At 44.5% G+C, this 12,527-nt stretch overlaps 1 protein-coding gene across 4 annotated transcripts in view; it reads left to right on the forward strand.

The window, feature by feature from the left end:
- Nucleotides 1-3,422: 3,422 nt before the first annotated feature.
- Nucleotides 3,423-12,527, forward strand: part of LOC143838209 (solute carrier family 23 member 1-like) — a 44,282-nt gene continuing 35,177 nt past the window's right edge. For 2 of the 4 annotated variants that reach the window (XM_077339211.1, XM_077339213.1), the window contains exon 1: nucleotides 3,423-3,964. The gene's annotated coding sequence lies outside the window, so the exon portion shown is untranslated. Of the gene's footprint in view, nucleotides 3,965-4,276; nucleotides 4,426-12,527 lie in introns of those variants that run through there. The other 2 variants (XM_077339212.1, XM_077339214.1) reach the window with 2 other exon arrangements.

A 12,527-nucleotide genomic window follows, 5' to 3' on the forward strand; every position in this document is an offset into this window, starting at 1 on the left:
CTGTAGGTATTTCTGCACACCATGGTGGACATAGCACAATGTTAGTCCTGTGTGGCTGGTTCAAAACTCATGCTTAAAATTAAAAAGTGGGAGGAGGAAGTAACATCACAAGTCTTTCTTTGAAGGAGCTCGAGTCCTTTTTGATCCCCTCCATCTTTCCAGTGCAACACTTTCCCTTACTTTTGTTCAGATAAATTGTTCCCCCTAATAATGTGGGAGGATTTAAATACCTATTGACTCAAGAGGCAAGTTTGGCTGAGAATCTGGGGACAGCCAAGCATGTCTGTAGCAGGTCTGTAAGTAGGCATGATGATACAGCCTTCTCAAGGTTGCCAACCTCCAGGTGGGGCCTGGAGATCTGGAATCACAACTGATCCATTCTTAAAAGAAAATGGCCACTGGAGAGAGAACTCTATGGCATCATTTCCCACTATGATCCCTCCAATCTCCAAATGCTACCTGCACTAGACTCCATCCCCAAATCTCCAGGAGGTTCCCAACCTGCAGCCGGAAACCATATTCTTACTCCGCTCACAGGAGAGCTTTTTGTTATTATTATTTGATTTATTTCCCGCCAGTCCCAAATGGTTCGTGTCTTAAAACCCCATTAAAACTCCCAATAAAAGACTTTAAAACATTACAGCATACGGCACAATAATAAAATCCCCTTCCTACCCCCCTTCCTAAAAAAGGCGGGGTAGAGGAGAAGGAGGTCAACGATGTTCAAGAAGAAGCCCGGGGGAGAGCAGTCGATGTACCACAGCAGCCCCAGACTCAACCATAGACCTGGCGGAAGAGCTCCATCTTGCAGGCCCTGCGGAACGTTGAAAGGTCCTGCAGGGCCCGCAGCTCTCCCAGGAGCTCATTCCACCAGGTGGGGGCCAGGACCGAAAAGGCCCTGGCCCTGGTCGAGGCTAGGCGTGCTTCCCTAGGGCCGGGAATGCCCAAAAGATTCTCACTCGCAGAGCGCAGAACCCTGCAGAGGGCATAGGGCGGTAGGCGGTCCCTCAGGTATGTGGGTCCCAGCCCTCGTAAAGCCTTAAAGGTTAGAACCAAAACCTTGAACTGGATCCGGACGGCAATTGGTAACCAGTGCAGCTGCCTCAGCACAGGCTGGATGTGGGCCCTCCAAGGTGTGCCGTGTGAAGCAGCCATGTGAAGCAGCAAATGAGGACAGAAGTCAGACAAATACTTTTCAGCTGCCATCTTACTATGACAAGGAAGGTCATATCTCATTCTTCTATTATATCACCTGGGCATTGCTCTTTTTCTGTCTCAGTTTTGCAAAACAGAAATTGCAATGCCACTTGACAGGATAGGCCAGAGTACCCTGATCTTGTCAGATCTCATGAAGCTAAGCAGGGTCAGCCCTGATTAATATTCAGATGGAAGACCCTCCAAGAATTACAGGGTTGCTACACATTAAAAGGCAATGATAAACCACCACTGTTAGTCTCCTGACACCCTTGTGGAGTTGCAATAAGTCAGCAGCAACTTGATGGCACTTTACACACACACACCACAGGATTGTTTGGAGGACCGGCTATAGCTAGCTTATGAAGCGCTTTGCACTTTTAAGGCTGAGGTCCCAAGCCACTATAACAGAAGCAGCTTCCACTTAAAATGCCTACGGTTGGACTAACAAAACAGCAGGATGGAGCCAAAGGTCATTTTCTGCCCATGACAGAGGGAAGGATAATTTTCACTTATTCAGAAGCTTTATAACCTTGCTGTGCTTTCTAAGCTGACCCCTCATCCTCTGGAGCAGCATCTAAATGGATTGTAGCAGAAGCAGGAAACTGGGGGAAATTGGCCCATCACTTTCACTGGCAGAAAACAACTTTTGGGTCTATCCCAATATTGAGATGTTTGAAAAAGTACTTTTAATAAGTAGGAGTAATGATGAAAGGAAAGTTAGCAGTCACTAGAAAAATTTTGGCTCATAAAAACAACTGCTTAAAAGGCATATGTGAAGGAGAATGAAACATATGAGGAAGGCAGGTATGAGTAATAGTTCAAGGGAAACGCTGCTGGAGATATATACATATTGTTACTGAAATGGGGGATGGGGAGATTATATTTCCAACCAAAGCATATCATTATAGAGGGAAGGCCTGGCCGCAGAATTAGCAATATATAAAGATTACTCATGTGGAGTTTGGACTAGAAGGTGGTGCATCTTTCTGGCACAGTTTCAGCTGCCATTGCTGCTCTGTGGTCCAGGCAGGCATAGATGCTTTCTGTTTTGCTACAGTTCAGTGGAGAAGCGGAGCTCCAAATCAAGGTAGGCATGAAGCATGTCTGTCTTTCTGCTTTCCGTGTTTTGCCCAGATCTCATCAGAAGTTTCTTTTGTTAACAGGTAATCTTATGTCTACACAGAGTCATCGATGTTGTCCAGATGATCTTGTAAAATAATAATAGAAAATAAAAGATTGTTCCTTGTACCAGTAGCCAAAGTATGTAAAATGACTGTGTGTGCCAACAGGGCAGAGGACTCATCCTGGTCAGGAGAGGCTTGGCTTGCATAGCTGATACCATCTTGGCATTCTCTGAATTCCTTGAGTCAGTCTCCTGTTACCTGGAAGTCAATAGTTTCAAGTGCCCGATGCACACAAGGCCTCAGTCTCTTTCCTTTCTGAAGGCACCACAGACCGAACTGTGCAAGTTCTTACCTTCTCACTGGTTAATATGCCACCTTTACAATGATATGAGGGCAACAGTGTAGTCTGTTCTACTGCCTGAAGACCAAGACCACTGGGGGAAAAAACACCCTCAAAAAAGTAAAGACAGGTTTACTAAAAGCTGGAAATCTCACCCATGATAGTTGCTGTCTATATGAGGAGAAAAATCAGTATTTATTTTTAACTCAGTTGGGCGCAGAGGGGACAAAGGATCTCAGGAGAGAATGTGCAAATCATCATGCATATCTTGTTAGGCTCATAAAAAATGACCTGGATTTTCCACTTGTGACATACTGGTCCAACTCCACTACAGCTACTGAAAGTAGCATTGTTCCAAATCCAAAGTAGGGTTGCCAATTCCAGGTTGGGAAATACCAGAAGATATTGGGGGTAGGGAGGTGAGGGACCTCAGTGCACTATAATGCCACAGATTTCACCCTCCAAAGCAGCCATTTTCTCCAGAGGAAGTTAGCTTGGTCATCTGGAGACCACTTGCAACAGCAGAGGATCTCAGATGCCGCCTGGAGGTTGGCAGTCCTAGGACTTTGGTTCATGATGAAATTTTCCAATAGCTTTCTGTTCACAAGGTATGTCCCCAGCCCACTTCTCCCCAACACACTCCCTACAAATATTGCTAGTCACTTATTGCTGTCTAACACTTAGAGCTGTAGTGCCAGTCCCCTCCGATTCCACCTATTCTTTCCAGTTCAGCTACTGTGCTCAAGGATCAGGTTCGGCCTCTAGTCTATCCAATGGAAAGACCTGTGCTTGATATCTTGGAGTGGCAGTGGGGCAGGGATTGTGGCAATCAGAGCAACCAGCACTCCACAAGATACTCTCTGTTAGAGCAGCTTTGTATGTTCATAGGTACAATTGCTGCCAGGTACCATTTTGTTTCAGCCCTGTTCTAACTCCTTTCCTTCTGCCTGCATGTGGCACATTCTGGCCTCAGCACGTGGAATTAGCATCCCTTCTGTGGCAGGATGGGGTAAGTAGCACAGTTATATATTGTCCGGCCCATCCCAAATGTAAATGAATCAAAACTCTCTTTAATCTCCTGTTGTCTTTTTTTTCCCCACCTCCTCCTTTTATTGACTAAGTGCTACCTACGCCCACGGATGAAGAGCCTGGTTTTGACATCCTGGCAGCTCTTCAGTTTATTCTTGTGCTCCAGCCCAGAACAGTTTCAATGACGGCAAAAAGCACAAGCCTTGGAGGAGAGCAGCCACCTACGTCTTCAGCTCCAAGACCAACTGGACAGAACACTGGTTGAAGAGCTCAGGTACCCACCCTTAGTGTTTCTTCCTCCTAAATTCGAGGAAATGACCCTCACCCTGATGCTTTTTGGAAAGACAGATTTCTGAAGGGTGAGTTCAACAGTTAGTCTGGGTGGAGAGCACTAGGTCGGAAGAGGCAGGCTGACCAGTTGAGCTCCTGCTGCCTTAAAGGTGGCTGTCAAGTTTATCAGATTGTAAATAGAAAGGATTGATGGCACTTTTTGTGTTTTGAACAAGGATACAAAGGAGCAACAAGCCAATGGTAGAACCGGGGGATTAGGCATTAGAACTACAGGCCCCCCTTTCAGACAGCCCTTGTAATCTGTTTTGGTAGCTGGTTGCTAGTGGATTTTTTGTGTCTTCAAACTCAACCACTTTAGCAACTGGCTGCTAACAGATTGTATTTACCACTTCATACAAAGCCAATTGCATCTGGTGAGAGGAGTGTGGTTGAGCCGTCCGTGAGGTAAACTGATTTGTTCTATTTTCTTCTTCTTTGCACTTCTGAACTGTGCTATTTTAGATGTCTGCAGTGCTTTCAATAGTACCATGCAATCTTCCTCAACATTTTAAAAATGTTCTAATGTTCTAAGTTGAATGCTATAGATCTAGCCCAATATATTCCTTCAGTGCTACAGTGCCTTGTCTGTCCTGTGCTACAGCACTACAGTGCCATTGAGATGCCTTGCCACCGCTATATTGGTCTTGTGCTACAGCAATCCAGTTAGAACCATTTTTAAAAGTTCAAGTACGATTGTGAGGAAAAAACCCACAGTGCTGTTTGAAACGGCCAGCTCTCTTCAGAGATGGCTCATGAACAGAATGGCATTCGCTGTATAAAATCTCTTGTCTATCAATTGCTTTTCTCAGAATCGGGCCAACAATGGATAACATCTGGTTTAGAATGGAAATGTGAAAAAGGACCTATGTAAAATGGGACCGGTCAAACTAGACAGCTAATGAGTTATGCTAAACTGTATCTGATAGACTGTAGATAGATTGAGGTGGACATCAGTTATATGTTATTTTATAGCAGCTGAAAAGCCTCAGTGATTTCTCATCATCTAGATCAGGGGTAGTCAACCTGCGGTTCTCCAGATGTCCATGGACTACAATTCCCATGAGATCCTGCCAGTGTTTGCTGACAGGGGCTCATGGGAATTGTAGTCCATAGACATCTGGAGAACCGCAGGTTGACTACGCCTGATCTAGATGGCAGGGGATGGGGAGAAGCACACCCAGCTGTATGGGATACTTAGGTTTACATATATCTAAAGTACCTCCGAGGGTTTTTATAAGGGGAAAGAGGAAGCAAGGAGGATATTGAAAGACATTATGGGTCCTAAGATGGGTGACATTCTAAGGCAAAGGAAGTCAAACTGCGGCCCTCCAGATGTCCATGGACTACAATTCTCATGAGCCCCTGCCAGAGTTTGCTGGCAGGGGCTCATGGGAATTGTAGTCCATGGACATCTGGAGGGCTGCAGTTTTGACTACCCTTATAAGGCATATAGGTACTGCAGGTTCTAAGTACTGACATTTTGTGGTGGAGAAGTTATTCCCCCCCCCCCATATCAACACAGAGGCAAGCTGATTCTGAATTTTTCTTGAAATCAAAGAGCTAATCAGTAGCCTGAAAACCACACCAAAGACTGAAACCAAGATATATTATCTAGATTACCAATCAATTCTAAATAATATAATTCTTTTTAAGACTGCAAATAAGGAAAAGCTTAACATCATATCCTTGCAGGACGATGTGTTGAATTTGCAAAGCGGCATCTTTGCATTTTTAATATGGTTGAGCTTCTTACAAAGAATCATCCCAGGGGCTCTGTCTTCTCCGTGTTCTGCAGACTATCTCTAGGCTCCTAGTGGGAGCAAAAAGAAGTGTGAAGAACAACCACAAAAATAATTGGGCTATGAAACATCTTCCGTGTGAGGAAAGAATAACATAAAATGATGAGGATTTTTCAAGTTGAGACAAGAAATGAATAAGGAAGCCCATAAATTTTGCCTGCCAGAAGGGAATGCCCCAGCTCTTATTCTTTGCTCTCTCAGTCCTCTCACACCTTTTGCTTTAACTCTTAACCCGCCTCCCAAAGGTTGCCTTCTGATTCTTTAGCGCTTCTTAAGTATGACAAAAAGAAATAATATTAGAATTTAGCAATTGAAAGTTGATGGGTAGATTGGATTTGGCAGGTTAACACTTTAAATAAGAGTGCCATTAATGCAAATATCAATTTTCAGCCTTTACATAATGATATTTATCTCCAAATATATTTCTGCACATGCCACCCTGTTGCTGAAACTTTTGCAAACACAGTATTACCAATAATGGTCATATCTTCCAGTAGACTCAGTCACATTAGAGGAAGGCGGATTTCAATTGTATCTGCCTTTACAAGATTAAGAGGATTCAGCATTGCTTAAAAGTCTGAATACCTGTTTCACCCGGGGCAGCTGTCCCAGTACAAGGCACTCAGGAGAAGCATGAAGAACAATGCAAAGCTGCATTAAAAAGCTCCAAACAAACATCCTCTCTTCTTCTTTTTAAATAGTGAAGGTAGTACCCTGAATTATATGCCACAGCCACATAGTCAAATGATACGTAACAGCCATGTATTACAGCTAATTAAGCTCTCTTGACTCATGACACTGGGACGGGTTTGTGCTTCGCTTTCTTGTCTTAGTCACAAGGTATGCTCAGTAAAACCAAGAAGTGTTAAACCTGCATTGTTTGTCCAAAGGGTTTAAGAGTTCAGTAGTCACATGATGAATGTTTTCTATTTTTGTAATTCTAGATATTTTAAAAAAAAACACTTTTCAAGCACTCTCTTCTTCCATGGGCTGTCAATAGGGCTGCCAACCTCCAGGTTGTAACTGGAGACCTCCTGGGATTACAACTAATCTCCAAGCAGCAAAAATCAGTTTACCTGGAGAAAAATTGCCACTTTGGAAGGTGAATTGTATGGCATTATTGAAGTCCCTCTTTTCCTCAAACCACACCCTTCTCAGACTCCACCCTCCCAAGTTTCCAGATATTTTCCAGTTCAGCCCTGACAACTCTAGCCATGAAAAATCCTGGGTAATTTTACAAGCTGTGAAGTTCCTTTAGATAGATAGTCTCTGGAATTTTGCAGAACTGGTATACTGTTTGTTTACATATATACAAGCAAGTCCTGTTGAAAGCAGGACCCCCCCCCCCACACACACACAATGCAACCAGCTAGCAAACCTTCTTAAAGGTCTCCCTGGAAGTCTGTCCTTGGTGTTCTGGGGTCAGGGGTCAAAGTTTTTATGGCTACAGGCCTGACAACAGCAAGCACCATGTTGTAGAGCTTGTGATCCCACAACTGCCGGAGCCGAACTCAGTCTATAAGATCTAGAAGAGTCCTGAAGTCCTAGAAGTGTCCTTTACTGCAAGCTCCTGTCCAGCATTCTGCAAGGCTGCACAGGGCTCCTTGGTCTTCTAATTCTCATGGGAATTGTAGTCCATGGACATCTGGAGGGCCATAGTTTGACTGCCCCTGCTCTAAGCAGTGGTGGGAGATAAGTAAAATTAATTGGATATGGGGGGGCCACATCATGTTCTGAAATATCTCTAGATCAATGTCATATCTCTTTAGGTGAAATCATAGAGTTTGCAGTGATTCCTAGAGGGGATTGATGTCAGGTTTCCTCTCAAAGCGGTGGCATGCTGTCGTTGCTGACAGACACCTCCCATGCCCCCTACCCAACAGTCTTTCACTGAATGCCAGGCTAGACCTAGCAACCCTACCCTACCTGAGCTGATCATATGCCCTGGCTTTCTGTCCTCTCCTCTCCTAGGGTTCTGGGGATGCCTGTGTGGGGGCAACGGGCAAATATTTTCAGTGAGTTTCTTAGCAGTCCCAGCAGTCCCAGTCTCTCACTCTAGGTTTCTGTTAGTGTTACCAGCTCCAGGTTGGGAAACTGGTGATTTTGAGTGGTGGTGGGCTTTAGGGAGAGGGGATGTAAAGTGATGGAGTTCACCTTCCAAAGCAGCCATTTTCTCTCTCTCTGTAATCAGTTGTAATAGTGGAAGATCTCCACCCACCACTTGGAGGCCTGCAACCCTGGTTTATGTCCTGACAGCTATGGTTGGTTGCATGTCCCCTGACAGCCCCTAAGAGTCAGGGGCTTTACGCACCGGGATCTTTGTAGCAAATTGGTCACTGAATGAAAAATCGCCATTTAAAATAGTGGAATTCGTCGTTATGCATACCTGCCTTTGTAGTGGAATCCAGTTGCGTTTTGTAGCGTTTCCCACAGGCTTCCGGTCTCGGCAGAAATCGCTAGAAAGGAAGCGCTATTGCCGATCTCATCCCGCCCCTGGCCGTCAAGCAGCCAATGGGCAGCCGTTAGCATGCTCCCAAACAGCCCCTTTCCCTTTAAGAAAGGTTTTTTTTTTAAAAAAACCAGACCCATTGCAACGAATCTGTGTTAATTCGTTGCAACTGAGAGACCCATCCAGCTGCCTGGTGTGTTTGAGCTGTCGTTTGATCGTTGCCACGCTCCCTCCGAGTGAAAAAAAAAATCCCCCCCCTCTCACGGGCCCGATTTTCGGCTGAATGAATGTGTAAAAAATAAAGTGATTGCTTAGTAGTGTGCTTAGTGACTGAAGTGTGCTTAGTGACTGAAGGGGAGGGACTGAAGCCGGGGAAGCCTCTAAACTGAAAGAGGCTCGCTGGTGCGTTTATCCCCGCTCGCTCGCTGAAAAAAAAATGGCGATCGCTTCGCCGGAAGATCAGAGAAGAGAGCCAGGGGGAGGGACTTTGTAGAAACCGCAACAATGTTAACGCACAGGTCTTTTTCGCTAGTGTTGCAGATTGGTTGCAGGACTGTATCGCTTTCCAGAGGGTGAATCCACTTTTGGGGATTTCCCTGAAAGCGCTACAAGGAAGCGCTTTTTGCAGATTGGTTTCAGGTGTGTGGCAGATTGTCGACGACGTTGTGCAAAACAGCAAATTAGTAGCGTTTTCAATTGGCAACCATTGTGCTATTTTGAAGGCGTGCAAAAAGCCCCTCAGAGTGTCTATGAACCTCAGGATTTGCCAGGGTTTTGACCTCCCCGGGATGAGCCACCATAGCGGTCTCACCCTACGATAAGGACACATCAGGCCCAATCTGACACCTGCCATCCAGCTAAAATCTCTGTTCTCTCAGCCTCAGTCCTTTTCAATAAATCTCTCAGCTGAAAACTGCTGCTGCTTCTAACTTGTGGTCTGTCCCTCTCTCTGCTCTGCTGGTTTCACATTCTGAAAGCAAGAATACCCATTTGGACCATGAAAGATCTTTGAAAACATTTTCCCTGACCCATTCATATTAATCAACGTGGACGTTTAATGTACTTCAGTGCTGCTGCTATTTCCTGGCGAGTTGATGCTCCAACTTTGTGGCACTCTTTCTGCAAAGGGCATTTCTTTGGGGGACTTTTTTCCCTGAGTACAGATCTGACCCTCCTCGTGTTTTCTGCACTTTCTTTGAAAAGGGGTTATGTGTTTATGTTGTCATTTACTTAGTCAGTGATGGAACCTCCTTTCTTTTTTGGACACATGCAGTAACATTATAACATAACACTGTTTCAAAAAAGGCTGGATATATTGTAGGGAACAGCATGGTAATCACCATTTCAAAGGTTCCCCATTCCTCCTTCTGTATGGTGATAAAGGTTTTCTGAGTCTGAGTCGTCTCAGTTGCCAACTAAGGTAATGGTTGGCAAAGATTCCCACAACATTCTAATGAAGTTACTATTCCATTTGTGATGCAATATTCCTTTTCCTTTTTTCCTTATGCAGTATTGTCATAATATTATGTAACATTTTTGCATATGTAGTAATGTTACAACATCATAATAGTGTAAAAAATGAAAATACACCAGGAGCTCTAGGAGTTGAAAAGGGGGGAGGGAGGATAATGAAGAAACAACACAAGCACATGGCATCAAAACCTACCCACCCACTCCAACAAAGAAAGGAAAAGAAATTCATGGGCAGGTAATTGCATGGAGAAGGCCTCATATTGTAATGATGTTGCATTATAATGGAAAAATTGTGTTGTAATGCAATCAACACTATCCCAGAAAGACGAAAACACTGCAGTAGTTCTAAGAAGCCTATTTGGATGAACAGAGAACTTCAAGAGGAACTAAGAAAGAAAAGGGAAATGTTCAGGAAATGGAGGGAAGGACAGAGCTCTAAAGAAGAGTACCTACAGGTTACTAGGCACTGTAGATCAATCATCAGAAAGGCCAAAGCTGAGAGTGAGCTGAGATTGGCCAGGGAAGCCCACTGTAACAAGAAAAGATTTTTCAGTTATGTGAGGAGCAAACGTAAAGTAAAGGAGGCAATAGGCCCACTGTTGGGTGCGAAGCCCAATGTAACAAGAAAAGATTTTTCAGTTATGTGAGGAGCAAACGTAAAGTAAAGGAGGCAATAGGCCCACTGTTGGGTGCAAATGGACAAACTCTAACAGAGGAAGCAGAGAAAGCAGAAAGGCTCAGCGCCTATTTTAAATCTGTTTTTTCCCACAGGTCAAAGGGTTTAGGCACATCTAGAGATGGCAGTAGTCAAGAGATAGTATCTGGGTGTCAGGTTGACATGGACAGAGAGTTTGTTGAGAGGCATTTAGCTGCACTGGATGAGTTCAAATCCCCTGGGCCAGATCGAATGCACCCGAGAGTGCTCAAAGAACTTTCCGGAGAACTTGCACAACCCCTATCCATCATCTCCAGGACCTCTTTAAGGACTGGAGATGTCCAGGAGGACTGGAAGAGAACATACGTTATTCTGATCTTCAAAAAAGGGAGGAAGGATGACCCGGGAAACTACAGACCAACTACAGACCTCTGTTGTGGGTAAGATAATGGAGCAGATATTAAAGGGAGCAATCTGCAAACATCTGGAGGACAATTTGGTGATCCAAGGAAGTCAGCATGGATTTGTCTCCAACAGGTCCTGTCAGACCAACCTGGTTTCCTTTTTTGACCAAGTAACAGGTTTGCTGGATCGTGGAAATTTGGTTGATGTCATTTACTTGGATTTTAGTAAAGCTTTTGATAAGGTTCCCCATGATGTTCTGATGGATAAGTTGAAGGACTGCAATCTGGATTTTCAGATAGTTTGGTGGATAGGGAATTGGTTAGAGAACAGCACTCAAAGAGTTGTTGTCAATGGTGTTTCATCAGACTGGAGGGAGGTGAGTAACGGGTACCTCAGGGCTCGGTGCTCGGTCCGATACTTTTTAACATATTTATTAATGATCTAGATGAGGGGGTGGAGGGACTACTCATCAAGTTTGCAGATGACACCAAATTGGGAAGACTGGCAAATACTCCAGAAGATAGAGACAGAGTTCAATGAGATCTGAACACAATGGAAAAATGGGCAAATGAGAACAAGATGCAATTTAATAAAGATAAGTGTAAAGTTCTGCATCTGGGTCAGAAAAATGAAAAGCATACCTACTGGATGGGGGATATGCTTCTAGGTAACACTGTGTGTGAACAAGACCTTGGGGTACTTGTAGATTGTAAACGAAACATGAGCAGGCAGTGTGATGCAGTGGTAAAAAAGGCAAATGCCATTTTGGGCTGTATCAACAGGGGCATCACATCAAAATCACAAGATGTCATAGTCCCATTTGATACGGCAGTGGTCCTCAACCTTTTTATCACCGGGGACCACTCAACGCTTGACAATTTTACTGAGGCCCGGTGGAGGGGGGGGTAGTTTACTCCTCTACTGTCAACCACTGCCCTAACGCTCTCTGATTGCTATGGTAATGTTTAAACATCACTTCAAAATAAGATACAGACATGCCACAACAATGAACATAAGGAACATTTTATTTTCATGGAAATTTTAACTCATGACAATGACAAATCAATGGGAACCCTGAGCTTGTTTCTCTGCAACGAGATAGTCCCATCTGGGAGTGATGGGAGACAATGACACCCAAAGTGTGTTGTAAAGAGCTGGGGGGATGAAATAAAGATCTGTGGGGGGGAGAAGGTGTCCTTTGCAGCCCACCTCCAATTAGTCGACGGACCACATGTGGTCTGCCGCCCACAGGTTGGGGATTGCTAGTATACAGCACTGGTCAGACCACACCTGGAGTACTGTGTGCAGTTCTGGAGGCCTCACTTCAAGAAGGACGTAGATAAAATTGAAAGGATACAGAGGAGAGCGACGAAGATGATCTGGGGCCAAGGGACCAAGCCCTATGAAGATAGGTTGAGGGACTTGGGAATGTTCAGCCTGGAGAAAAGGAGGTTGAGAGGAGATATGATAGCACTCTTTAAGTATTTGATAGGTTGTCATTTGGAGGAGGGCAGGATGCTGTTCCCATTGGCTGCAGAGGAGAGGACATGCAGTAATGGGTTTAAACTACAAGTACAACGATATAAGCTAGATATCAGGAAAAAAATTTTCACAGTCAGAGTAGTTCAGCAGTGGAATAGGCTGCCTAAGGAGGTGGTGAGCTCCCCCACAGTGGCAGTCTTCAAGCAAAGGTTGGATGCAACACTGACAACAAAACATTTATACT

The sequence above is a fragment of the Paroedura picta genome, chromosome 5 (genome assembly GCF_049243985.1).
Source record: "Paroedura picta isolate Pp20150507F chromosome 5, Ppicta_v3.0, whole genome shotgun sequence".
NCBI classification, from domain to species: Eukaryota; Metazoa; Chordata; class Lepidosauria; order Squamata; family Gekkonidae; genus Paroedura; species Paroedura picta.